Source organism: Eleutherodactylus coqui, chromosome 6 (genome assembly GCF_035609145.1).
Source record: "Eleutherodactylus coqui strain aEleCoq1 chromosome 6, aEleCoq1.hap1, whole genome shotgun sequence".
In the NCBI taxonomy this organism is placed as follows: Eukaryota; Metazoa; Chordata; class Amphibia; order Anura; family Eleutherodactylidae; genus Eleutherodactylus; species Eleutherodactylus coqui.
Window position 1 is genome coordinate 58557814 of NC_089842.1, and position 26105 is coordinate 58583918.

General features: G+C 44.6%; 1 long non-coding RNA gene across 1 annotated transcript; it reads right to left on the reverse strand.

Moving 5' to 3' along the window:
* Positions 1 to 1486: 1486 nt before the first annotated feature.
* On the reverse strand, positions 1487 to 21707 carry LOC136631325 (uncharacterized). The gene is made up of 3 exons (XR_010793002.1): positions 21586 to 21707; positions 17487 to 17606; positions 1487 to 1702 (listed from the first exon to the last, which is right to left on the reverse strand). It is a non-coding gene; the product is annotated as an uncharacterized lncRNA (long non-coding RNA).
* Positions 21708 to 26105: the final 4398 nt, after the last annotated feature.

Here is a 26105-nt window from a genome sequence, read left to right on the forward strand (position 1 = left end):
AGGCTTTATAGGGCCTGGTACCAGCCTCACCTGGTACGTGGGAGTGGCCATCCCACCCTTCACTTTGACCACTCCAGGAAAAGCCGGCCCGGACTATGCGGCTTGGAGCCACTTACAAAACTACACTGTGTCAGTAACTTAGTGTTACTGACACACAAATGCTGGCTTCCTCCACTGAGCCCAGGCCGCTCTGCCGTCCAGCACTTTGTCAGTCACTGTCTCACTATATAACTAATATATATATATATATATATATATGCCGTTCTGGTACCCCCCAGCATGAACATCGGCGAGGAAATAAACGAGCCACAGATAGTACCTCAGGTCCCCGGGAACGGTCAGGGCCTGGAATAACTTTACTTGAATACACACTCCGACAATACAAGGCAAACTTTAGACAGTGTTCCAAGTGCAGGTAGAATTGGAAATACAGACAGACAGACTTAACATTTACAGACAGTCAGCTCACACTTTGCAGACATTAACCTCTCATTTACTGCAGCTGTGCAATACACAAAACAGAATGACAATACAGTTTTGCACAGAGCATCTACATAAGACATACATGTATGTCATTATGGAAGGGGCCAGGAAAGCATGTACTGGGCCACTACAGCTGCACTTGGCCGTCTAAACGGGCATTAAAACGGGAGTTTTAATGCCTGTTTATGCAATTTTAGGCTGCGCTGTGGCCGTGACACCGCCGGCCGAGAATCTTCTCACCCGTATGAACGAGCTCTTACATAGTGGCTTTGAGTACCGGAGCTGTGCTGTGTTGAATTTGTAGCATGCCCTGCTATATTACATGATCCACCATACGTTTAAACGGCCGGCATTTAATATTGCATTGCCAACCAATGGCCATTGCGAGGTAGATGTACCTATGTCAGGCCGCAGCTTCCCATCAGGACCCATCATCTTGCTATGATCTCAGATGAGGCTTCATGTGATCACCCTATTAATTTAATGATCATTTTAGGACGGATCTGCTCCATTTAACCCCAGATGGGCCAACTATTTGAAACCTTATGATTTAGCACTTAAAGGGTAAAAGTCTGCATGTGCTGTGAGTGTGAGACGGGCAATGCCAAGCTGTAATAAGCAACCAGGTTTCAGAATTAGAAGTGCGGAGGGAAAGGTCAGCCGGAGAGGAGAGCTCTGACTATGTTGTCACCTGACAGCTCTTATGGTTCAGTTTAACAGACTGTGACAGCGCTGTTAATAAATCGCAAGGCCTGGAGCTTGCTTTCCGCTCGGTAACAGCTCTCAGAAGACCGGTGATGGAAGAATAAATCTCTTGTGCTTGCTAAATACATCCAGCCCCACTTGGAATCTGCGACCATGCTGCCAACGTGGATGAAGCACACATAGCTGTTACATTGCAAAAAACACTGGCACTTTAAAATAGTGAGGTCACGGGCTCAGATTTGGGGGTTTTCAATTTATTTTAGATATTTGTTAGTATATTTAATTATCAAAAGTGGTTTTAACATAGACAAGCAATAAAAAGCAGTAAAAAGACATGACTAAAATCGAATTTTAAGCACCAGGATGCAGGAATTACTGCTGGGAATCATTACTTTATATACTGGATTTATGGGATGTATACATTATCTTTGATGGACGGGTGTATAGAAGGACTACATGTTGAGCCAACCTTTGCCATGTATAGCCTATATGGGAGACTTTCCTCTTCATTGATCTGTAGGGAAGACACAGACACAAAAGTGTTATTGATGGCGTGAACTCTCGTCCCACCACCCAAGCTAGCAGCTAATGACTGCAGGTGGTGATATCGCAATGCAAGATATGATGCAGCAGATGGAGTAACCTCAATATGCAATATTTATATAAACACAAAGCATTCAAAGTGAACAATGAAATTATAACGATTAGGCTATTGAACTTTTACCACGAAATAACCTGGCACTAGCAACAACTAAGTAAATCCTAGGATGATTAATTCTTTGTTTACTGTACAGGAGAAAGTTGAAACTACAAGATCAATAACACTGTACAGCAATCAGTACCATCAATGCAGATAAATCGAAGCACAAATCACACAGTCAGTCCTTTAAGGGGTTAACGCTTTACTATTAGCAACACAGTCCACTTGCTGGTACCCCAAATACAGAGCTGGTACCCCAAGCGATATGTCTCTGTTGTGTAGGCTTGCATCCCTGTGGCACTATCTCAGTTCGTAACTGCTAGCCATAGAATAATTCACGTTCTACACAACAGGCTTGTTGTTTAACTGTTTGAATCACTAATGGTGTGCACACCTTGTGTCCCCTAACAAGGCCGGCCTCACTGACAGTTTGTGTGGAAGTCACAGCTGCTGCTGACTTGGACTTGCCTTGGGTGAGGAGCTTGACTCTACCATAGTTCTCCTCAGGCCCATGTCCGATTCAGCTGTTCCACCAGGTTTTTTTAGAAATGGTGTGGCTGCTGTCTTCCTCTTGGCTCCAGACGCTGACAGTAGGTCTTTGGGCTTTCCTCACAGTCCTCCAGGCACCCTCCCTCACGGTCAGCTGCCTCCTCTCCTGCAGCTCTGCACCTGCTGTCCTCTCCTTCTCAGCTTGGCCAGCCGCAGCTCCTCTCACTCTGCAACAGTCCTTGCAAATACTGTTGCACAGCAGAAATTGACCTTTTTATATCTAGGCATTGTCCCACCATAAAGTTCTCAGTGAGCATGCTTAGTTCCTCTGTGCCATAACTTGGTGCAAATTTTAGTGCTCATGGTAATTTGGTGCACGTTTTGGAATATCTTCTGTCCATTGCCATAGCAGCATTTTAACCCTTTAGGAAAGCCCTTTACAGGAGTTATATTAGAGAGATCCTCATCATCCATAGAGCCTCATGTGGTGCAGAGTTTTAAGGCAGCAGAAAAGCAGTCCTAAGCTCTCGCTCACGACCTGAAGGTTGTGGGTACAATCTCTGTTTGGTACAGGTAGCCGGCTCAAAGTTAACTCAGCCTTCCATCCTTCCGAGGTCAGTAAAATGAGTACACAACTTACTGAGGGGTAAAAAGGATGACTAGGCAATGGCAAACCAACCCAAAAAAACAGTCTGCCAAGAAAACGCCACGAAGTGATGTTACCCGAGGAGTCAGTCATGACTCGGTGCTTGCCCCAGGGGACTTTACCTTTACCTTCATCCATAGTGGTTGATTATCTATCCTCTAGTAAATGAGGAGCATTTCATTTACCCATTTCAACACTAAAATTCTATTGCTGCCTGAGATTTAGTAGTGGGGCGCAGCAAATTAATTGGAGGAGGGGGTTGCCACCAGGCTGGCCTTGGTAATTTAATTAATTTTTTACCAGCAATAAACATTGCCATCAAAAGATAAATATCAACATCAGCCAATTGATCAAATTAATGACTGCATTGGTGGCTACCAGCTGGGTGGCAGCCCTATCTGGAGCAGAGCAGAGTTGCTGTGTGTGTGGAAGTCAGGAGAGCAGACCGTAAAGTGTCAACAACTGGCTGATTGCCAATTGGATGGCAGAACTACTGGACTGGTGGATTCAGCCTTGTGGTCCCCATTTAGCATGTGAGAACATGCTCGCCGTCAGTATGGATTAGCGTACTCCGTACCGGACTAGCATCAGGAGTTTCCTGTTCAGGGACAAAGCTACTTGGCACAGCTAAGTACTACAGAGATGTTTATAAAGGGCATCTGGTGTACCGAGGTCCAGGTTACTAGTTAGAAGGATTGTGTTGTTCCAGTATCAACAATAATATCATTAAAGGGGTTTTCTAATAGAAAAACCATTGGTGGCACCACATATAGTCACCTCCCCCGATGCTCCCCCGCTGCCGTTTCTCTCTGCTGGACACTTGTTGATGTTGCCTGCAGCAGTCATGTGGTTGTTTGCCCTATGTGACTGCTGCAGCCAATAGTAGCCCACAACGGGACGTCATCAGTGATGTCTCATACACCTGCTACATTAGAAGCTCACATGACATGTTTAAGGGACGTCTCCGAGCTAGAAGTCATGGAACGTACACCACGGTGCCGGAGCACTTAAATAGCACTCCGTTGCCAGAGTACTGAAATACCACTTTGATGCCACGGTAAGTACATGTATTAAATTTACTTTGGGGCAGGCGGGGGTCAATAGCCAAAAAAATAATTCATACAACCTCTTAAGGAGGCCAGTTCTAGGCTTGCTATGGTCTTTCCCATTCAGAGTTTAAAGATTGTTGCTACCAATAGTTAATTGCATTTACTGAGGGTTGTGTTGTAAAAACTGCACTAAGTCAATCTGTTACCATTATTCACATTAGGCTCCATTCACATCTGCATCGGATGCTGCATTCAGAGCCTCCGATGCAGATCCAGCACAAAATCTTGTACAAAATAGCACAGCATGCTGAACTATATTATCATGGAAAATGCTAGTTAGAACATCATAAGCAAGATGGAAACCCATTATAGTCAATGGGGGTCTGTTCGGCTCCATTCGGGTCCAGCATGTGCTCCAATGACAGAGCCAACCAACAGGAACAGACTGGAGGGGTGGGGTGGGGGAGGAGATGATATGCATGTGGCCTTAATTTGCACTTGCTCTGTATCTACGACCTATATCCCACCAGCCCATGCTTCACACTCTGTGCAGTACATTTGATTTAGGCCCCCTCCCCCATGGTGTACTATATAGTGCCTAAATAACATCTCTATAAGGATATAATAATGGACAGGCCATCAATGTTATATTATGGAAAATGTCTTTAAGCCACAACACATACATGGTGCGTTGCATAATGAATGTAAGCCGATCTTATTGATAAAGTACACAATTGCTTTCTATCCATTGGGACGGCATTTCCATCCAACCTTGTTTGACAAGTTTGTTTGAGCATGTTTACTTTTAGCTTAATGTGCTCAAGAGCAGACTCTCTGGATTAGGAGCATTAAATCATTGTAACAAGTTCTCATTTTCCCTCCATGTCACTTTGTTTACGCTCTCAAAATAAAACGTCTGTGTTGGATTAAGAAAGCAGCACCTGCAGCTTGGAGAAACCATCCATGGTAGCATTACAAAGTAGTGAGTGATTCAAGACCTAAGGGCCCTTTTACGCGGGACAACCTGTCGGGTGCAGATGCCCAACAGGACGTCCCAGCGATAATCGTTCCTATGCATTTACCCAGGAATACCCGTAGAGGTCTTCACTCATTAGATAACTTGGAATCTCCACCACAGCACTTGACTGGAAAAGCTGCTCAATGGATTTTATGGATCTAGTGCTGCATCAAAGGTTCAGATTCAAAGAAAGTCTTCAACAGGAGACATAAAAGTCTTGTGAGATTAAGAGCTGTCAGGATCCAGTCATTCAAAGACTTTGTACAGGGACCACGTCACAGACCTTCTCAAATTTTCTGCTTGTCCTAATGAAACATCATAAAGATTTCAAGTTGCAGTGAAGTAATTCAAGTTCATATTGGGATCAATGGGCTGTTCGTGTAATGCATGTTCAGGCCAGTTCTTTCAAAACTCAAGACACTCTTTGTAGCTGATCTCAACTCAGGCTATATCCAAGATTGAATTTATCTGTCATATATATAATTCATGATGGTGAGCATTCACATATAGCTTTTATATTATTATTTTCAATGGAGAACCAGTGACATGCAGCCACTTGATGCTTGGCACATGCCTTATGGGTCAGTAGGAGGCCAGTCAGCTGAAGCCATATGATCAGAACTTTATCAAATATCTTATTGCCATGAAATACAAGTTGTTTTTTTAAGGCAACCCCCTTCAAACTTTGACGTTTTGGCCTAAACCTCACCAGACATGCAGCTAGTAAAGTATAGGATTTTTTTCTCCATTTGTGGTTAAGCAAGCTTGAACGTGATGCTCCTGATGCTGACAGTGAGGGTGATCAATGAGTAGGACAGGTTACCACGGGAGGTGGTGAGTTCTCCTTCAATGGACGTCTTCAAACAAAAGCTGGACAAATATCTGTCTGGGATGATTTAGTGCATCTTGCACTGAGCCGGGGGTTGGACCAGATGACCCTGGAGGTCCTTCCAACTCTATGATTCTCTATATTGCTGCAAGTTCTGTTTAGCATGTTTTGCAGCAATTTCTTGTATGATATTCCTTTTCAATTCCTGGATAGCTTGTGGCTTATTCAAGTAAACATTCCCCTTCAGGAGGTAGCACAAGCTCCTGTTGACTACACGACTGAAGCACAATGTGGCTGTCGGGATGGCATGGTGAGCTAAGTTAGACTGCCAGGTTAGCTGCCCAAAGCTAGCCGCTTTTTCTCCTTTGCTGGTGACGACTGTTATGTGCATAGCAACACGTGGGTTAAGCAGTGCTTGATGTACTTGTTATGAGAGGTTCCTGATTTTCATTGAGTAAGGTATGTTTTAACCAAATTAAATTAAAGGGGTTGTACCAGAATATCAATCCAGCCATGTAGCTAGCTACATGCCGGTCTAAAGCCCAGATAAATGGGGAGAGGTGGAGAAAGCAATGGCAAACTATTCCACTATTTCTGCCAAAATACTTTATGGATCACGGCCGGACAAGGATAGGAATGCATGGAGAATGATGGTCCATACGTGACTGAAAGTCGGCCTCGACTGAGCGAATAATCACCACCACCACCAGAATATCAAGTTGTTCCCTATAAACAGGATAGAGAGTAACTTGCTTATTGGTAGGGGTCAACGAAAACCTTATGTTTTCTCAAAGAAGCAATTGGCATAAAGGGGTTGTATCTCCAGATGCCCCATTGGGGCTGACTAAGCTAGCACAGAGGGTGTCCATGTGGGAGGGTGCAGTGCAAATACGCAATTCAATAGAGATTCTTACACCACAGAGCCTCATGCAATAAGCTATTGATAATGGGACCTACATATTACTTTGTTCAATGTGATGACAGTTTCTCACATTTGTTTAAAAGCTCCAAATCACTAGTTGGAGAGATTTCTATGCCTAAAATGTGAGAATTGATCAATCTCTTGAACTTTTTAATTATATGGCATAAATAGTATATATGATATTTAGATGCATCTTATCAATTTTTCTACACCACTGAGTCTGAATAAAACGAAGGTCAACAGGATTTCTTAGGGGTAACCATATAGGTGTCCCTCTTGGGCAGTCAGTTTGCTCACCTCCCTGTAACCTTGACTCCTGTAGGATCTAGAATTTTGATTTCCAATGAATGCTTGGGTGGCAGCCTAGATAGACACTGGAGCTTCATCAAGGCCACTTGGCTCTGAGCCATGTGGAGCCTTCTGCCTTGGAGGTCTCGGGAACTGATCAAGAGCTCCTTATCTTTTGAAGACAGCTTTCGATATACTGTGTGGCAGATCTGGGGTTGTCTGTCACCCTCCCTCTTTGGGCATCAGCTGGGGTCTTACCTCTGGATTTGGAGTGGGAGCAAGACATCTTCATTCTATGTGGGCCTAGATCTGATGAACAACTGACAGGTTGTGAAAATTAGTGCGGCCTGGCCCTTTGGACTCTTCTTGGAAGCACGCTCAATACTAGGAGTTGGGTATCTGTGGTATGGAAGTCTTGGTAGCTTTCTCAAATGTGGCTACACCTTACCAGTTAATTTTGGTAGATCGATACCCCATGCCACTTCACAGCTCAGGAGACATAGGATTTAAGCCTCTTCAGTGCAACAGCAAAGCGTGCCCCACTAACACAGCTCTTTACAATGGCTGCCTATATACTACGCCATTGGAAAATGGCATTGCTGCCACTTCTTCCTCCATCATTCATATTCGCTGAAAGAGCACTGTTTAACCCCTTAGTGACAGCCCTATCGTAAAACTACGTCCTGCTATGGAAGGACGTGTATGGAGGGAGGTAGCGGCGCTATCTCCCTCCATACAGCGCGGGCGTCAGCTGTTTATTACAGCTGACACCCCGGGCAATAGCCACGATCGTGGCTATTAACCCTTTAAATGCCACTGTCAATTCTGACAGCGGCATTTAAATCCCCCGAACGCTGTTCGGGGGTCCCGCACGGCCCCCCCGCGGTGAGATTGGGCGATCCGTGCAGGTGTCATGGCAGCCGGGGGCCTAATGAATGGCCCCAGGGCTGCCTTAGCAGACTGCCTATCAAGCCATCCACACAGGGTGGCTTGAAAGACTGCCTGTAAAAAAGCAGTATGACGTAATGCTATAGCATTACGTCATACTGCAGGAGCGATCAAAGCATCGCATGTTAAAGTCCCCCAGGGGGACTTCAAAGTAATGTAAAAAAAATAATCAATAAAGTTTTTTTAATTGTTAAAAAAAAAAGTTATAAAAGTTTAAATCACCCTCCTTTTGCCATATCCATTATTAAAAAATCAAAATGATAAAATAAAAATATGTATTTGATATCGCTGCGTCCGTAAAAGTCAGATCTATCAAAGTAGTGCATTATTTTTCCCGCACGGTGAACGTCGTCTGAAAAAAAAAAAAAAAGAAAGAACGCCAGAAATACACTTTTTTAGTTACCCTGTCTCCCAGACAAAACGCAATAAAAAGCGATCAAAAAGCTGTATGTATTCCAAATTGATACTATCGGAAACTACAGGACATCCCGCAAAAAATGAGCCCTTGCTCAACTACGTCGACGAAAAAAATAAAGGTATTGCGCGCACAAAATGACCGCAGAAAATAATTGAAAAAAATTAAATATCTTAAAAAAAAAAAAATTAAAGTACTACAGCAAAAAAAATACTATACAAGTTTGGTATCATAGCAATCGTACTGACCCATAGAATAAAAATATCAGGTCGTTTTTGTTGCAATTTGTGTGCTGTAGAAACAGGACGCACCGAAAGATGGTGGAATGTTGGTTTTTTTCCATTTCTCTCCGCTAAGAATTTTTAAAAAGTTTTTCAGTAAATTATATGGTACAATAAATAGTGCCATTGAAAAATACAACTCATCCCGCAAAAAACAAGCCCTCATACAGCGACGTCGATGGATAAATTAAGGAGCTATGATTTTTTAAAATGGAGTAGGAAAAAACAAAAATGGAAAAAAGCAAAAAAGCTCCGTCACTAAGGGGTTAAACCGAACGATAAGTGAACAAGCCAACGATGATTTTTATGCCTGCGTAAAGTCAACGACGAGCGAAAAGCGAACGGCTACCATTCATCGCTGGCTTGTGTTTAGACCAAACGGTTATCATTCATTTTTGCTTGTTCGAACGGTTTTTTGACCGATACTCATTTCGTCTAAAAGCACCCTTGTGAGGATTTTTTATGTGTGACGGAAAGCACAATCTTAGTCTTAAAACCCATATATATCTACATGTAACCCCCATATTAAAAAATAGAAACCATATGCATATATCACGATAATGTCGAAGATCTACCAGGCTGCAAAAAAATGACCGAAAAATGCAGTGCGCTGCGAAATACATTATTCCTGCTTTATTTTCAAGAAGCCGAAATGTTGATAAAATCATGGCTTTTACTGGAAGCCTGTAATTATCTCCCAGCCAGTTCAGCTCTACAGTGATAAGAAATAAGAAACCAAATGACTGCTCACAGGGCTCAGACAGCAGCCAGAGAAAAGGGAGGCGAGAAGAGGGAGAAGAAAAAAAGGGAGAGGAAAAAAAAATGAAGTGAGAAAACAGCAGAAGCGGTGGTGAGTGGGAAAGAAGTGGCATTCAGTAGATAATGTGTTGCTGTACTGACACACGACAGACGCTCGGATCCCTGCACTGCGTGGGAGGCTGCACAAGTCTTGTAGGCCTCCCTCTCTTTTCCCAGGCAGGAAGCACACGGCCTACAATAGAAGCAGTCATTCTGCTCTGGTGGCCAGCCAGAACCTACTCCCTCAATTTCCTCCTAGCAACACATGCTGTGTGCCCCTCAGGTCTCTTCTGTATTAACCCGTTCTCACAGACTTCACGTAGCTCAACTATGTGCAGGAATGCAAAGAGCACAGAAATAATAGACAATGACTCCGATTACAGAATGTCATGGGGATCTCATAGCAGAAACCAAATTGGCCCTTCATTTAACTGCCGGGATTACCACCCAAGATAGTGGGCTATATAGTATTTGTTTCTCCCTACACACCCTTTCCATGACTCTTTGATCATTTACCTAACCCCTTCTTTGCAAACATGTCAGCTCCTCAACAACAATAAGGGTTGGGCCCCAGCTCTCCAGGCACATAGCAGCATGCTTTGGCACTATGGTTAGAATACTGTTGTATTTAAGTCAGTGGTCAGACCACACATGGAATATTGTGGACAGATTTGGGCACCGGTACTCAAGAGGAACATAGCAGAGCTTGAGCGGGTACAAAGGCGGGCAACTAAGTAATAAATGGAATGGGCGGACTACAATACACAGAGAGGTTATCAAAATTGGGGTTATTTAGTTTAGAAAAAAAGGCAGCTGAGGGGCGACCTAATAACTATGTATAAATGTATCAGGAGACATTACAGACATCTCTCTCATATGATCTGTTTATCCCCCGGACTGTGACAGTAACAATGGGACATCCTTTGCGTCTAGAGGAAAGGAGGTTTCCACAACGACATAGAAGGGGTTCTTTGCTGTAAGAGCAGTGAGACTGTAGAACTCTCTGCCTGAGGACGTGGTGATGGCGAGTTCGATAAAAGAGTATTAGAGGGGCCTGGATACCTTTCTTGAGCGATACAATCTTACATGTTATAATCACTAATAACTTCAGAAGGGTCGGTGATCCAGGGATTGTTTCGATTGCCAGATTGGAGTCAGGAAGGATTTTTTTCCCCCCTTACGTTAAGAAAATTGGCTGCTACCGCATCTGGAATTTTTTCCTTCCTCTGGATCAACCTTGGGGGGGGGGGGGGGGGGTAATAGGCTGAGTAGATGGACATGTGTCTTTTTTCAGCCTGACATACTATGTTACAATGTTACCTATAATGTGTGTTAATGAATTAGCAGATGGCATTGCGATTCCTTGTACCCATTAAATAGCAATATTTAATTTTATTCTCAACATATATTGCAGTACTACAGAATCAATGAATGGGCACAAGTGTGTGAAACAGCAAAACTGAGTACCCCAAATCTGCCCAAATGGACCTGTGATAGGAGGTTCCATGAAGGCGAGACGCCATCTAACGGCAGTTGCGAGGGGAATGACAGACACAACAGCCGACAGGATGACAAAGTTCTAATTAACAGGAACCTGTCAACACTTTCCAGTCTATTAGACAGTGACAGAATACTGACAGACATCTGTTTCCAAAACTTAGTTTCTTATGTCTCCTGAAGAAATAGTGCTTTTAAATTTCCAGCACCTCATTTGCAATTGTTAACCTTGCTCATACAATAGCACTCCTAAGAACAAGGCTCACTTTCACTTTTCCCAGGTGTTGATCGATAGCTTGTTTCACCTCTAAAGACTCAGACCCTTGGTATTAACAGTCCCAAATCCTCAGCTCTTCCTCTTTTAGTCACAGCATCGGTCTGACCATGTGCCAGCTGCTCCTGAGGGGTTAATGCAGGCAGCAGAAGAGTACGCCTATGGTGGCTCTGGTAAACACTATCCATCTGCTGGGCACACTCATGGTTTACCGCTGCGTTCACCCTTAAAGGGGTTGTCCCGTGCCGAAACGGGTTGTTGTTTTTTTCAATAGCCCCCCCGTTCGGCGCGAGACAAACCCGATGCAGGGGTTTAAAAAAAAAAAAAACGGATAGTACTTACCCGAATCCCCGAGCTCCGGTGACTTCTTACTTACCTTGCGAAGATGGCCGCCGGGATCTTCACCCACGGTGGACCGCAGGTCTTCTCCCATGGTGCACCGTGGGCTCTGTTCGTTCCATTGCCGATTCCAGCCTCCTGATTGGCTGGAATCGGCACACGTGACGGGGCGGAGCTACGAGGAGCAGCTCTCCGGCACGAGCGGCCCCATTCAGAAGGGAGAAGACCGGACTGCGCAAGCGCGTCTAATCGGGCGATTAGACGCTGAAATTAGACGGCTCCATGGAGACGAGGACGCCAGCAACGGAACAGGTAAGTGAATAACTTCTGTATGGCTCATAATTAATGCACAATGTACATTACAAAGTGCATTAATATGGCCATACAGAAGTGCTGAACCCCACTTGCTTTCTCGGGACAACCCCTTTAAGAGAGTTAAACTGTCGCCTGACTTCTCTCTTGGCAGAAAGCTACTCTTTTAGGGCTCAGTCAGACGAGCGGCGATTTGCGTGTATTTCCGGACGAAGGTCCGCATGACCACAACCATTGCCACGCATATGTTATTTCTTTGTCACGTGCGGATTTTCGTCCGCACCTGCGGTGCATTTTTTTTGTGCGGGAATACGTGCGGATCTCCGCTCGTGTGACCGAGCCCTTAAAGGGACTCTCTCAGCTCGAACATGAGTTCTAAACTGCAGGCATCAACATGCTGTTGACTCTATATACAGGGGCAGTTATCAATCACTCATAGCTCCACCCATTGAATTGATCAGCTCAAATGTGCAGAGCTATAAATGAACATAATACAAGCTATACTGAGTCTTTCCCCGTACAACTATATTTCAATCTGCTCAGCTCCTCCTGCTCTGTTTGGACAGCCAGTTCCAGCTGACAGACTCCCTTTAAGTAGAATACTGAAGCTCATGTGAGCCTTCACGTTGTGGTTACGCCCTTGTGCAATCCCATAGCCTCAGCATTCTGTAGAATTCCCAATCAATATGATGTCTGAAGCCATGTAAGATGCAGGTTAGGTGTCTACAGGTCCCTATTGTGCTAGAACCTTAACAAAAGGTTAAATGACTGTATATTTTTACTCTAGCGTTGCTGGTGTGGCTTAATAAGACGAACTGCCCTTTGGATTGGCTGATGGGCTAGGTATAAAAGGCTCTAGGCTGACCAAAGCAGTTTTTACAAGGAACAGAGAGCCTTGGGAGGAGTGAGCTGCTCCAGTGCTGCTGGAGAGCTGGGTTTTTTCCATACCAGAAGGACAGAGATAGGGCAGCTTGGATTCCTGGAGTGGCACTACCCAGCTATTGCAATGCAAGTGCCGGAGGGAGGTCTGCTGTTCGTTCAAAGAAGCATCAGCTACCAATACCAACTGCAAACCGTCATAGGGGGAAAGAGCCCCTTGAGAACAGATAGACTGACAGCCGATATCTGGATATTCATGTTTCAGTGGTGTGTAACCATGAGTACCATCATCCTAGCTTTTTACCAGTAAAACAGATTATTTTGACTTCATCACTACAGCCTCCCCAAAGGTACTGTGCTAATAATTTGTTCAAGGGACAATGACTGCAAACTTCATTATGTGGATTGAGTCATTTGGTTAACCGAAGTTCCAGCAAGACTAAGTTACTTCAGAGGAGATTTCTATTTACAACCAGCATCTGTTAAGCTATTTACCTCTGGCCAGAGTAAACCATGACTGTGATAATTGTATATTGGAATGCACAATATTAAGGTTCCTCCTCTTTGGTTTTAGATATCTTTTTCTATACTGAGATCAGATCGATTGTAGTTACAGGCCTGAAGTCTAACGCTGTGTCCAAATCCGGGGTAGGTCAGGCTTGGAAGGTTGAGAATCAAGGGAGCCTGACACTTATGGCCTAGCCTGATAATGATAATGGCTTGCAGCATGCTCCTGATAAAAGTCCCAGGTGTAGGGGTTTCAGATATGCAGCTGGCACAGAGGTAGTCAGCGGGTGCAACCACATGATGTCACTTTCGCTGCTTGCAGCAAACCGTTATTTCAAACATTTATAAAAACACCCGTAACAGCGTTCCGCAGAAGTTTACAAGTGGAGCTCAGTGCCAGACTTTGGTAGGGGAGGACTGGCTCTTGTGGCTTTCTTGCGGATTTAGTTTCTATACTTCCCATGCTGGGTGGATATCGTAACTAGGGTTGCTTGGGCTGCTAGCTCGGAGAAGCTCAGTCTGGAAGACCAGTGTTGTAGCAGACCAGCACACATTACCATTAGTAGCCCAGAAACTGCCCACTCACTCCCTGCTTTCTTATACTTAGGGTGGACACCCACTGGCGTTTTTTTCTCCACTGCGCTGCGAGAGTAAAAGCAGCGCTAGCCCCATTGAAAAGAAATGGAGAATGCCGCGGACTTCTGCCACATAGCGCTATCTTAGCTATTTATGAATGAATAGCTAAGCACTATCTGTAATTGGCTGAGCGCTCAGCCAATAGTTAAGCACTAGCTGCTATTGGCTGAGCCCTCAGCCAATCAGCACAGCCCTTTCAGGAGGCAGGGATTTTTAAATCCTCGCCTGCTGAAAGTGCTGGACAGCAGTGCCGGGGAACCAGCCAGAGGACGCGTGAGAGGTGAGTAAATTTAAAATTTTTTTTCACCACTTATTGATGATTTTCAGGGAAGGGCTTATATTTCAAGCCCTTCCCCGATAATCATACTGCGGGGCTTCCCAGAAAGCACTGCTTTCAATGGGATCGGCAGCAGTGCCGATCCCATTGAAAGCAATGGGATATCATTCTGCACTTCTGCCACAGCTGTGACAGCTGTGGCAGAGGATTCTTTCATCCCCGCGGTCTCCGCTGGGATGAAGGAAACTCCTGCCACAGCTGTCACAGCTGTGGCAGAAGTCCGCGGCATTCTCCATTTCTTTTCAATGGGGCTAGCGCCGCTGCCGCTGGCCCCATTGAAAACACTGGTGATATGCCGGTTGTATTTCGGCGTCTTTCTTGCGCTATGAGGCGAGAGTTTTCACGTGCTCTCGCAGCGCAAGAAAGGAAATATCGCCAGTGGGTGTCCACCCTTACTGCGTCACTCAACAAAAGCCTGCAAGCTCCCAGCCAAGAGATTTGTAAAACCTCCAACTCCCATGTGAGAGTCCGAGACCCTGTGCTCCTCTACTTCCGCTTGACACCAGGGTATCTTAACCCCTTAGTGACAGCCCCATTGCCTTTTTATGTCCTGGCTTTGTAGGCTTTAATCCTCAGGGCTGTAAAAGCACGGTTTAAAGCCACAGAGCCTGTGGAAGTGACAGCTCCATGCTGTCAGCTTGAGCTGTTAGGGGGGCCATGGGAAGCGACCCCCTGTCACGCGATCACTGCTATCCATCAGATAACGGCGATCGCATAAAAGTGTTAAAAAAGATAAATGAAGTTAAAAATTCACCTCCCCTCATAGATCGGATCCATGAGAGGAGCTGAAAGTACTCATCTCTGTCCTTCGTGATGTCCCGTGGTGATCTGGTCCTTCAAGGACCTTATGTCGGCTTCTGCACATGCGCGCCAGACATAAACATCGGGCGTGTGCACAGAACGACTTGCGGCCAGGGAAATTTAAAATCTCTCTGGCTCCTGACTACCATGTGTACCCAAGGCCCTCAGATCTATCCGTGGACCTTACCCCGGCTCCTGCGCACGCATCTGTCGCCAAAATGGAGGAAGCATGCGGAAAAGCCGCGGATTACCAGGGTAATTTAAAATCTCCCTGCTTCTGGCAACCAAACATAGCTGAGAGCCTGGAGATTTCATAGGGGGGTGGGGATGCAGTACGTGATCCCTGGTCATGCGATTGCCGCTATCCAATGCATAATGACAATAACGTAAACATTAAAAAAAAGTTCACATTTCACCTCCATGAGAGGTGGTGAAATTATTTACCCAAAGCCTCTGGAAATGTCACCTGCCAGGATCTGTATCCATGGAACTTTCCTCAACTTCAGCGCATGTGCCCATCGCCAAAATGGCGGACGCAAGGGCAGAAGCTGGAGAGGAGCCATGAAATTTAAAATCTCCTTGTCCCTGGCTACTAAAGCTGAGAGCCTGGAGCAGCGACAGAAGGCCACCAGATAATGGTGATCACGTAAAAGTTAAAATCAGTTGAAGTTTAATGCTCCTTTTGTGCATGCAGGCATATGATTAAGGCCACAATCGGTATGTCTCTGAACACGGGACAAACAGGGGTATCCATTTTGGGGTGAAAGTCTCCATTCATTTGTGTGCTGTAAAAAAAACAACCTGTTTTTAAAATGACATAATTGACAAAAAAAAGATATTAGTATTTTTTCCTTCTGCTTTGCTTAAATTAATTCAAAAACTGTGGAATCAAAATACGCAGTACACCCCTAGATGAATTTGTTGAGGGGTCTAGTTTTCAAAATGAGGTCATTTGTGGGGTTCTCTGTTGTTTTGGCCGTTCAAGGGCTCTACAAGTGGGCAATGGGGCCTAAATCACCTTCAAGTAAAATGTGTGTTCTGAAAGCCACCGGCTGCTCCTTTCGGTTTGAGCCCCGTTGTGAATACTGACATAAGATTAGGGCCACAATTGGTATGTTTCTGAACACAGGACAAACAGGGGGATCCATTTTGGGGTGAAACTCCTCATTTTCTAAATTTTCCCAATTTTGGCCGTTTTAATAAATATACACAAATTCTATTGGTCTGTTTTTACCACCTATTTGAAGTACAACATGTGGCGAAAAAACAATGTCAGAATTACTTGGATATGCAAAGCCTTTACGGAGTTATTCTATGTTAAAGTGACACGTCAGATTTCCAAAAATTGGCTTCGTCACTAAAGGCATTGAGTTATAGCAGTTATGTATGTATACAGTACGCTGGGACATTACATTGTCCTTCACACATCGCATCACAACTTGATGGCCTCATAATAGCGGGCAGTGTGATCCTACAAATGCAGTCATATATTTCTTAACAGCACATATCAGTGCCAACACATAATTAATCGCGCATGAATAATCTTGCTATGTAAATTTCTATCTTGGAAATCTCGGGTCACGAGTCAGAATCTTGAATCACTATCACAAGCTGTATAGTATGTTTTTTTAGATCAAAAGGAACCTGGGCTTTCCTTGACCTCATTTTCTAAGATGACATCAGACATGCGGTTCAGTCATGAAATGCCAGACAGGTTAAGGAATATGTCCTAGTTACTAATTAAAAATCCACCAGGAGCGACTTCCTCATAGCTAGATTGTCAAGCAAAACTATGACAAATGTTACTGATCTTCTTTTATTAGCCGTCCTTCAAGACGTTGTCCGGGATTAGAAGAACATGGCTGCTTTCTTGCAAAAACAACGCCACATCTGTCCATGGCTCGTGTGTGATATGCATTGAGCCATCTGCAATGGTGCAAGGAGCGTCGTCACTGGACAGTTGAGCAATGGAAGAATGTTCTATGGATTGACAAATCAGACTATTTAGTCTTCAAATCAGATGGACATACCTGGATGTGGAGGATGTCTGGGGAACACCTTTTGCCTAAGTGTGTTTTGCCACCAGTTAAGTACGGCGGAGGTTCCGTTATGGTCTGGGGATGTTTTACATGGCATGGTCTCGGTCTGTTAGTTGTAGTGACAAGAACCACAAACATGGCGGTGTACCCTGACATTCTAGATAATAATGTGGTGCTGACAGTAGAAAGTATGCCATGGGAGTATCTAAAGTCATTAGGGGGAAAGGAGGCCCAATAAGTATCAACTTATACAAATAAATACTACTTTTGATTCTTACCCAGGTGCCCAATTACCTTTGGTAGGATAGTGTATCTATGTTGTATGCCATAGGTCTCGTGCCACAGACTTTTTCTCTGTTCCTGTCTTGCTTCTTTGTTACATTTTCAGAGAACTGGATGATATGTGGAGCTATACTATAAATTAGATAATATATTAGATAACTATGTGTTATAATAATTTGCAGAGTTGCCAAGTAGGGCAGCCATGTCATTTCAGCATGAGGTGGATGATTCATATAAGAATGAATGCCAAATTAGAACACTTAAAGGGAGGAACATGTTTAGTAACATTGCAGTATAAAACACATTGCTCTGACGTCATCATGTCTGCAGAGGAGTATCAGTAGATAGAGAGGAATTAGGGGTTTTCCAACTAAAGACATTTATCTCCTATCCACAGAAGAGGGGATAAATGGCTGATCACAGGGGGTCTGAGCACATTTAGGATTGCCGGGGGTTCCACAGGTTAGACCCTTAGCAATCAGAAATGCATCCCCTACTCTGTGGATTTGTGTCTTTAACTCCTTAAGGACCAAGCACGGTAAATATACGGCGCTTGGTCCTGAGTTTTAATCACGGGCGATAGCAGAAGTACGGCGCAGGATTAAAGCCTCTGATCCTACAATCAATTTAGTCACAGCTGAGGCCCCGAGGGGAAGCGGTTCTTAACGGCTTCTGCCTTCTCTTTTCCTGGCTACATAGCGCTCAATGAGCACTATGTACTAAAGAGTGAAAGTATTACTTCCACTATGCGACTAGGGGATCACGTGACTGCCAGGGGCGCCCTGTTACAGCAGAGCTGCAAGGTCCTAGCAGACCCTGATCAGCTCTGTTAGTGACTATTGCCATTACAGGGGGATTTTTTCCTGTAGCTGGGGCTTCTATGGATTCCCCAGCTACAATGGAACAGTATGAAATAAAAAAAAATACAATGTGATTAACCCCCTCATCCCAAGGTCTTATATAACATCATGGGGGACATAGATGGTAAAAAAAATTCTTACAAAAATAACTAAAAAAAATAACAGAAGAAGTAAAAATATATACATAAAAAAGAATGACCGACCACCGATGCCAACCAGAACCATCGCCATATGCGTCCTGTAATCCCAAACTATACAAATGAGGAACCCACTCCTGTATTTTGTTTTAGTGTAAATATACTAACCTGAAGAAGAACTTGGGGGGCATTAAAAAAGGAATAGGGTCAAGGGACGAGAACTCCACTATATAAGGCACTTGTCAGGCTTCACATGGAATACTGTGCACATTCTAGGTACCAGTGCTCAGGAAGGATGTTACAGTGCTGGAGGGAGTTCAAAGAAGGGCAACTAAACTAATACATGGAATGAGAGGACTGGAATACCCAGAGAGGCTATCAAAATTAGGATTATTTATCCTGGAAAAAGAGGGCTAAGGGGCGACCAAATAACTATGTTTAAATACATGAGGGGACAATACAAGGATCTCTCCCATGATCTGTTTATACCCAGGACTGCGCTGGTAACAAGAGGGCATCCTCTACGTCTAGAGGAAAAAAGGTTTCATTACCAACATAGAAGGGGATTCTTTACTGTAAGAGCAGTGAGACTGTGGTCCTCTCTGCCCGAGGACATGGTGATGGGAAAATCCATAGAGGAGTTTGAGAGGGGACTAGATGTCTTTTTAGAGTGCTACAATACTACAAGATATAGACATTAGGTGACCAGTGGGGTAGTTGATCTCCAATGTTGATCCAGGGATTACTCTGACTGTCATTATGGAGTCAGGAAGGAATTTTTTCCTCCAAATAAGCTAAATTGGCTGTTTGGTTTTTTTTTTTGCCTTCCTCTGGACCAATAAGGAGGGGCTGAAACAGGCTGAACTAGATGGACATTGTTTTCACTGAGCCTAACATGCTATGTAATGTATGAGTAACATGCAATGTGTGAGCAAAGCATGTTGCATATCTGCACACCACTGAAACCACATCCTTCCCCTTGATGTTGGAGGAGGTCAGCTTTGGGTTTCATAGCCCCTTAAGAGCCATAGGGTGTTAGTATATATTTTTCCCAATATACTGTCCTCCCCATCTGGCTGTAGGCAGCGGAGTACATGCTTCTATAGCCTGTATACGGTAATTGTTCCCCAAATCTCCTGTGTCAGCAGGAGGATTGGTCCGTGTATTTTTCCAGCCAGATGTGCATTCCACACCTGCTCTCGTGCTATCCAAGAAGGTGAGAGCCGTGCTTGGAGTCTGCTGAATGGGATTTTTTCGTCATTTTTTAAATATGTATGCACCTATATAAATCTGTTTTTCAGTTTTATCAGAAAAGGCATTTTTGCAAAAAAAAAAAGACTTATTTAAAGATCCTTTCCGATGGAGATCTTTACCGGGTTCTACAGTATTGATTTCAATGTAGTCTTGCAAAAATGTATTAATTTGTATCCGTGCAGACAGCATGCTACATTTTTAGGTTCTGCAATTAAAGAAGACCTGTCATGTCCTGATGTCAGCCGGCTGCATAGATTTGCAGCAGCTGCCCTGTTGACTCTAATGATTCAACAGTTCCTCCCTTTCCAAGTCGGCCTGGTGTAGCCTTGAAGCAGCGACCCGATCAGGAGATTTGTGCACAATATATCTCCTTCCCTTCTAAACCTGGGATATCTGGGAAGGCGCATCTCTGCGCTGCGTCACTTGTATCAACATTTAAAGGGCCAGTAGCCTTAAAGATACCAGAGAATTTTTTAACTATAAAGTGTCCCCGAAAACAGTAAATAATGGAGCGATGCAGCACTCCATCACTAGGGGGTCTCACACGAACAGATTTTAATAGTGGAATCCGCAATCGCTGTCTGCACAGAACATACGGGCATTGAAAGGCATGTATATTCAAATTTTCCTTTTCACTCATGGGTCCGAATTGCGTATTCTGCGAGTGGAGGAAAAATCTCAGCATGATGTCTATTAGCGTGGATTCCGTGTGGTCGGCCTCCATTGAAGTTAATGGTTCCTTGTGTTCTGCCGCCCATTCCCAATTAAGGCTGGATTCAGACGACCGTATATTGGCTGGGTTTTCACGCCCAGCCGATATACGGCGTCTCCCTCTGCAGGGGGAGGAGGCTGGTAGAGCCGGGAGCAGTGCTCTGAGCTCCCGCCCCCTCTCTGCCTCCTCTTCACTCCCTTCCCGCCCCCCTGCACTATTTTTAATGAGGAGAGGCGGGACAGGGGTGGAGCTAATTCTCAGAACTTAGCCCCACCCTGTTCCACCTCCTCTCATTGCAAATAGTGCAGAGGGGCGGAGAGGGGGTGGAGAGGAGGCAGAGAGGGAGCGGGCGCTCAGAGCACTGCTCCCGGCTCTACCAGCCTCCTCCCCCTGCAGAGAGAGACGCCGTATATCGGCTGGGCGTGAAAACCCAGCCGATATACGGTCGTCTAAATGCAGCCTAAGATTGCGTATGAGCGGCGGAATCGGAACTAGCAAGCAGAATACATAGAAAGCAAGAATATATATTCTTCTTGCTAGGCCTGTAAGGAGAGAGAGATTATACTGCTATAATATGTTAGATATCATTACCATCCTACTCTGATATTTACAAATTTGGCGGAATTGTTAGGCTAATATCACACGGGCGAGTGCAATACCGGCCGATATCACGCTCGCCAACATGTGATTTTGCTGCAGATGTGAGATGATCCTCCGCCACAGCTGTCAGCAGAGGATCGTGGAGTGTCTTACATTGCATCGCACTTGCATGCACCTAGCACGTGGTGCGATGCTGCCGCCGACCCCATTGATAACAATGGGCAATGCGAGGACACGCCCAAAGATAGGGCATTCCGTGACTTTTTTCTGGGCAGAAAACGCTCATGTGTATGACCCCATTTCAAAGAATGGGGTTCATATTCGCGTTGGCTTGACCGTGTTGCAACGCACAAATCTCGCACGAGAATCTTGGCCATGTGAAAACGGCCTTAGCAATGTGAGTAAATTCGCACAGACTGAATTTTCGTGATGTTTGGTGCTGTGGTAACAACGGCAGGAAGACTTTAGAAATCCCACACATCCAATGCAACAGTAAACCCCGTTCATCCAAGTGTTTCACAAATTTGACGTCAGTGTGGTTAAAATACCTGTAAATTCCACGTTCGCCTCATACCACTGCTGGCATCACCGGAAAAAACGCGTGCATTTGCCGTACATGAGGTTTTTGCATTGCAGAAGGGACACCACTTCCAGGACCTGCGGACATTCAGTCTAGTATCACAGGAAAATAGGAGGAGGTCTGCTAATATTCCATGATGGATTTTCCATGTCCTACTTGGGATGCAGCCAGCCCCAGGGTTATGTTGTTGCACTGATTGGAAACATACTGGGAGTTCTGTCTCCGGATGCTATGACAGGTGAGTATTTGGGTTGCATAATGACTAATTACCCCGTAGGTAACAGCCGCAGAATTATGTGTACATGTGGAATGTGCATGTACGTGCCGAACTGTAGGAAGACTAACAGGGCACATTTTTCTTTCATGAGCCACATCAAGTGCTACATTTAGAAACTTAATTATTCCTAATTTCTGATGTCCTAGAATGGCTTCACCCGGTGGGGTACATTGTATAGGACCCACTGCTGACAATACTAGGGAACCCAGTACCAAATAGCTACATTATGAGACAAGGGAAATTCATGAAGGTTTTTACACCAGTTTCTGGCATGGAAAAGTAGCAAAATTTTGTGCAAACCATACACAAAAAATTGGCAACTTTTTGACTGCTGCTCAGCTTTCCAACGATCTTCTGATCACTTGGCCTCGCTGCCCTGGACTGATACATTAGTGTATAATTTACACCAGAAACTTATGTAAAGGATACCAGAAACCTATTCCAAATCGGATCTGGCATATATATCTGTGTAGACACACAGAGAAGCTGAGATGTGCCTAATACATGCGTGTGTTTCTTCATACATTAGGGCATGTGCAGCCAATAGAAAGGGATTCCACGATTTGGGATAACCTGCGCCTAGCATTGCTCTTTTACCTGAAGGACCAGAGATACTGATGTAAAAATGGACATCAATTAAGAATGGATGGTGGGGTGTCACCCCTGCAGTGAAGCCATCCACAATTAGTAATGACCTACCATTTCTGAATGGGTTACCCCAACCAGACAACCCATTGGCAGAGGCACTGCTAGGCTTCCCTTCATGCTGCACCTGGGGCAAATGCCTCTTTTAACCCCTTCCCGCCATATTTTGTAAACTTATGTCCTGGGTGGGAAGCAGTTCCTGCGAATGGATGTAGGTTTACGTCCTATCAGAAGTAGAGACCGCACCATGGACAGTGAGAGCCTACTGTGACTGATAGTCGGCCTCCTGCTGCAACAGCGGGGATCGGTGTTCAATGTTGATCACAGGATGTAAAGGGTTCACAGAGAGAGGGCATCTGTCTTCAAGTTTTCTTTTCAAACTCGTGTGCAAAAGCATTAGACCTGTTCTATTTTTCTGCATTTTGCGTAGCAATGGCCGCATAGAAATCTATGGGAGGTGCACAAGTACACAAGGGGAAGAGTGAAACACTGCGCAAAATGCATGAAAAGAAGGATGCTGGACCTCATTATGCTTTAATAGCCAATCGATTCCATGGAAAGGGAGTGTCGCGCGCGTGTGAACTGGCCCTACGCTTGCAAATATTACAGTAGTATGCGCTGACACACGAGAAACAGGTGGATTACGTGGCTTTTCAAACAAGTTCATGCACAATTACGCTGCGGCGAGTGTATTTGCACAAGCGTTTGTCTGAAGGAGCCCGAAAAGTAGTAAAACCTGCAGTAAAAATCTGCACCAGAAATTGACACGTTGCAGATTCTAAACTCCATTTATAAGCCTCTAGTACTCAGGCTGCTATCAATAAGGGCTTAAACAGCCCTTGAGTTTGAACGCTCCGAGAAGGAGAAAATAAAAACCTGTTTTGCGCAACTACCCCATCGTATCAGTGAGAGTAGTTGCACATACATCCGTGTGAAGCCACCCTAAAGGGTTAAACTGTTACTATGGTGATGGACAGCATGATGCACCAAAAATTGCACCGATATCACAGCGTGCGCCAAATTTTGGCACAGCAGAACTCAACATGCTCAGCAGGAACTTTCTGGTGGCTGGAGCTGTCAGACTGGAGAGCTGAGGGTTCACCTGTGAGATTCATCCTGGAGACCCCCGAACAGCTACATGCAAATATTACCTGATCTCTGTTCACAGATATCTCACCACAGCATTCTCTATATATTTAGATCGTAAGGTGGCTGTGTTTTTGTGAAGCCCGGTCTCCACTGAACTATATGGAGAAAGCAGGAATTGGTAGACTCCCATGTACTCATTATATGGACAGATCCTGCATAGGGTGGTGGGCTAGGGGCCACCTCTGGCTCAGGGCCTACTGGGGGATTCACTTGTTCCCCTAGTAGCCAGTCCGAGCCTGGCCTGGAGCTGTGGCTATATCAAAGAAAATTTTTGGTGTCACAGGAGAGAACGCAGGGCCTGTGTAAGCCAGCAGAAGTTCTTCTGGAAGCTGCCACAGGAGATGCAATAGTCTGCAGAGGAGCTGCTGCTACTGGAAAAAGGCCAACGACTGCTGAACCAAGAGACCGGAGACAGACTACAAAAAGAGGGAATCTGTGCTACGGCTCAAACTCGGTGGAAGCATCAGAGCTGCTCCAAGGATTCAAGGAAATTAAAGCAGAGTCATACTCCTGACTTTGGACTAGCCTACAGTAGGACAGTGGTAGCGATGATTCTCACACACCAAACTGTAAGTGAGGCTAGCCTCCATTCTGAAATTAGGTGTGCATACCTTGAGGAACACTGTTAGGTAATCCACAACCTGTGGGAGAATGCAAGAACTGTACTGAACTTTTATTGTAGAGCGAACTGTCTTTACATACACTGTCGCTTCTGGACTGCGATATTACAAAGAGGGCAGTGTGTGAGCTGGTGATTAGAGAGACATTTGCAACTGAGTTCAAACTCTGTGTTTTTGATTACACTGCATTGATACAAATAGAGTGATAATTCTTTAAGCACTAACCGTATGTTACGTTACATGAACTGAACTTCTGTTCTACGAGACTGAGCTTTGTACAGCCTTATTAATATTGTTTTTCAGGTACTGCAGTTATTTCACATGGTGCACAAAGAATTATTAGGGTGGTTTCACATCATGTTATCTGCAATTGCCCATCCATTAGCTGTAACGACTACGCAGCGTGCCGGCTACTGGTATACCAGTATTTGTTCTTTTCCCTTTGTTGCCAGCCCTGGTTAGATTTATAGGTTCAGACACAGTGGGATGTACCAGCTCTCATAGACGATTAACATATCCAACCTGTAGATAAATTATTCTTCTCAATTTCCATATTCTCTATTTATAAGCCTTGCATGAATGATGGCCATATATGTCAATTAGTTCTAAAATGCAGTAATTATCTGCAACTAAGCCTGGGTGTAATTTGCTTATATGGGCAAGGTGTAATATTCTTGTGAGAGACAGGCTTGGGCGGGAGATGTCTTGGAGACATTGTAGCCGCTCTTCATGGATCTCTTCGGATCTTGTAAGAAGAGTTAATTTGTATCCCCTTTTTCCAGGAGAGCATTGAATGGCCAACTTGGCGCTTCTCACAAGGAGATACAATAGCCCTCGAATCCATATACCTTTCTACGTTTAAAGGCTACAATGGCAATATAATTAAGAATGTAATGTTCCACTGCTACAGGCTTGGAGAAGCGCGCTGTATCTAGTTGTCATGTCTTATTTTCCAGCCTTGTGTTGTAGCTGTGAAGCCAAGTCTTCCATATGCTGCTGCTCTGAAATCCTCCAGGGAACGGGGACTTCAGCCAATGCTAGAGACATAAAAGGTTGGAAATATCATTTAGAGGCTGTTTACATATTTGTTAGCCGTATAGTCCTGTAGAGAGAATATCATCCCACTGATTCATGATTTCCGCAGGCTTCACAAAGTGCACGCTCATGTGCTAAGACGATTTTCAATGGAAGTGTAAATGGTCAGTATGTGAAGTGTCTGTCGTAAAGCATTAGGGATTTGTCACGCAGCGCGGCATTGTCCACAGGACGCAGCACAGGTGCGGATTTTGTCAATAAGTCTGGATCATGTTGCGTTTTCAACTGCGGAACATCTTGTGGACTTTCATAGGTGCGGAATTCAAGCCCCAAATGGATAACATTGTGACGCAGATATGTCATTGTGGACTAATCCCTTCCCGTGTGAAAGGTCCCATAGAGGCAGCACTGGATTGGCATTCTACTATATGCTATTTTCTCTGTTTCTGTCAAACATATTGGGCTTTACCATATCTCTACAGTATATGGGAGTTTTGCCATTATGTATATACTGTATATATCCCATTACACTGAATGACGACTATTAGAGGCACCGGTTGTTCCATGATTAGAACTTCCCTGTATGGAAATAATACATGTGACCCCGCAGTGCAACCTAAAATCAAGTAAAAAGTTTTCCGTGGATCAGTTTCAGTGTGAATCCACATTACATGGGAAAATCCAGCGATCTGAGTGCTTCCAACGAGGCCCGGTCATCGGTGTTAGACTAACCAAGCTCTCGTATACTCTCTACCGTCTAGG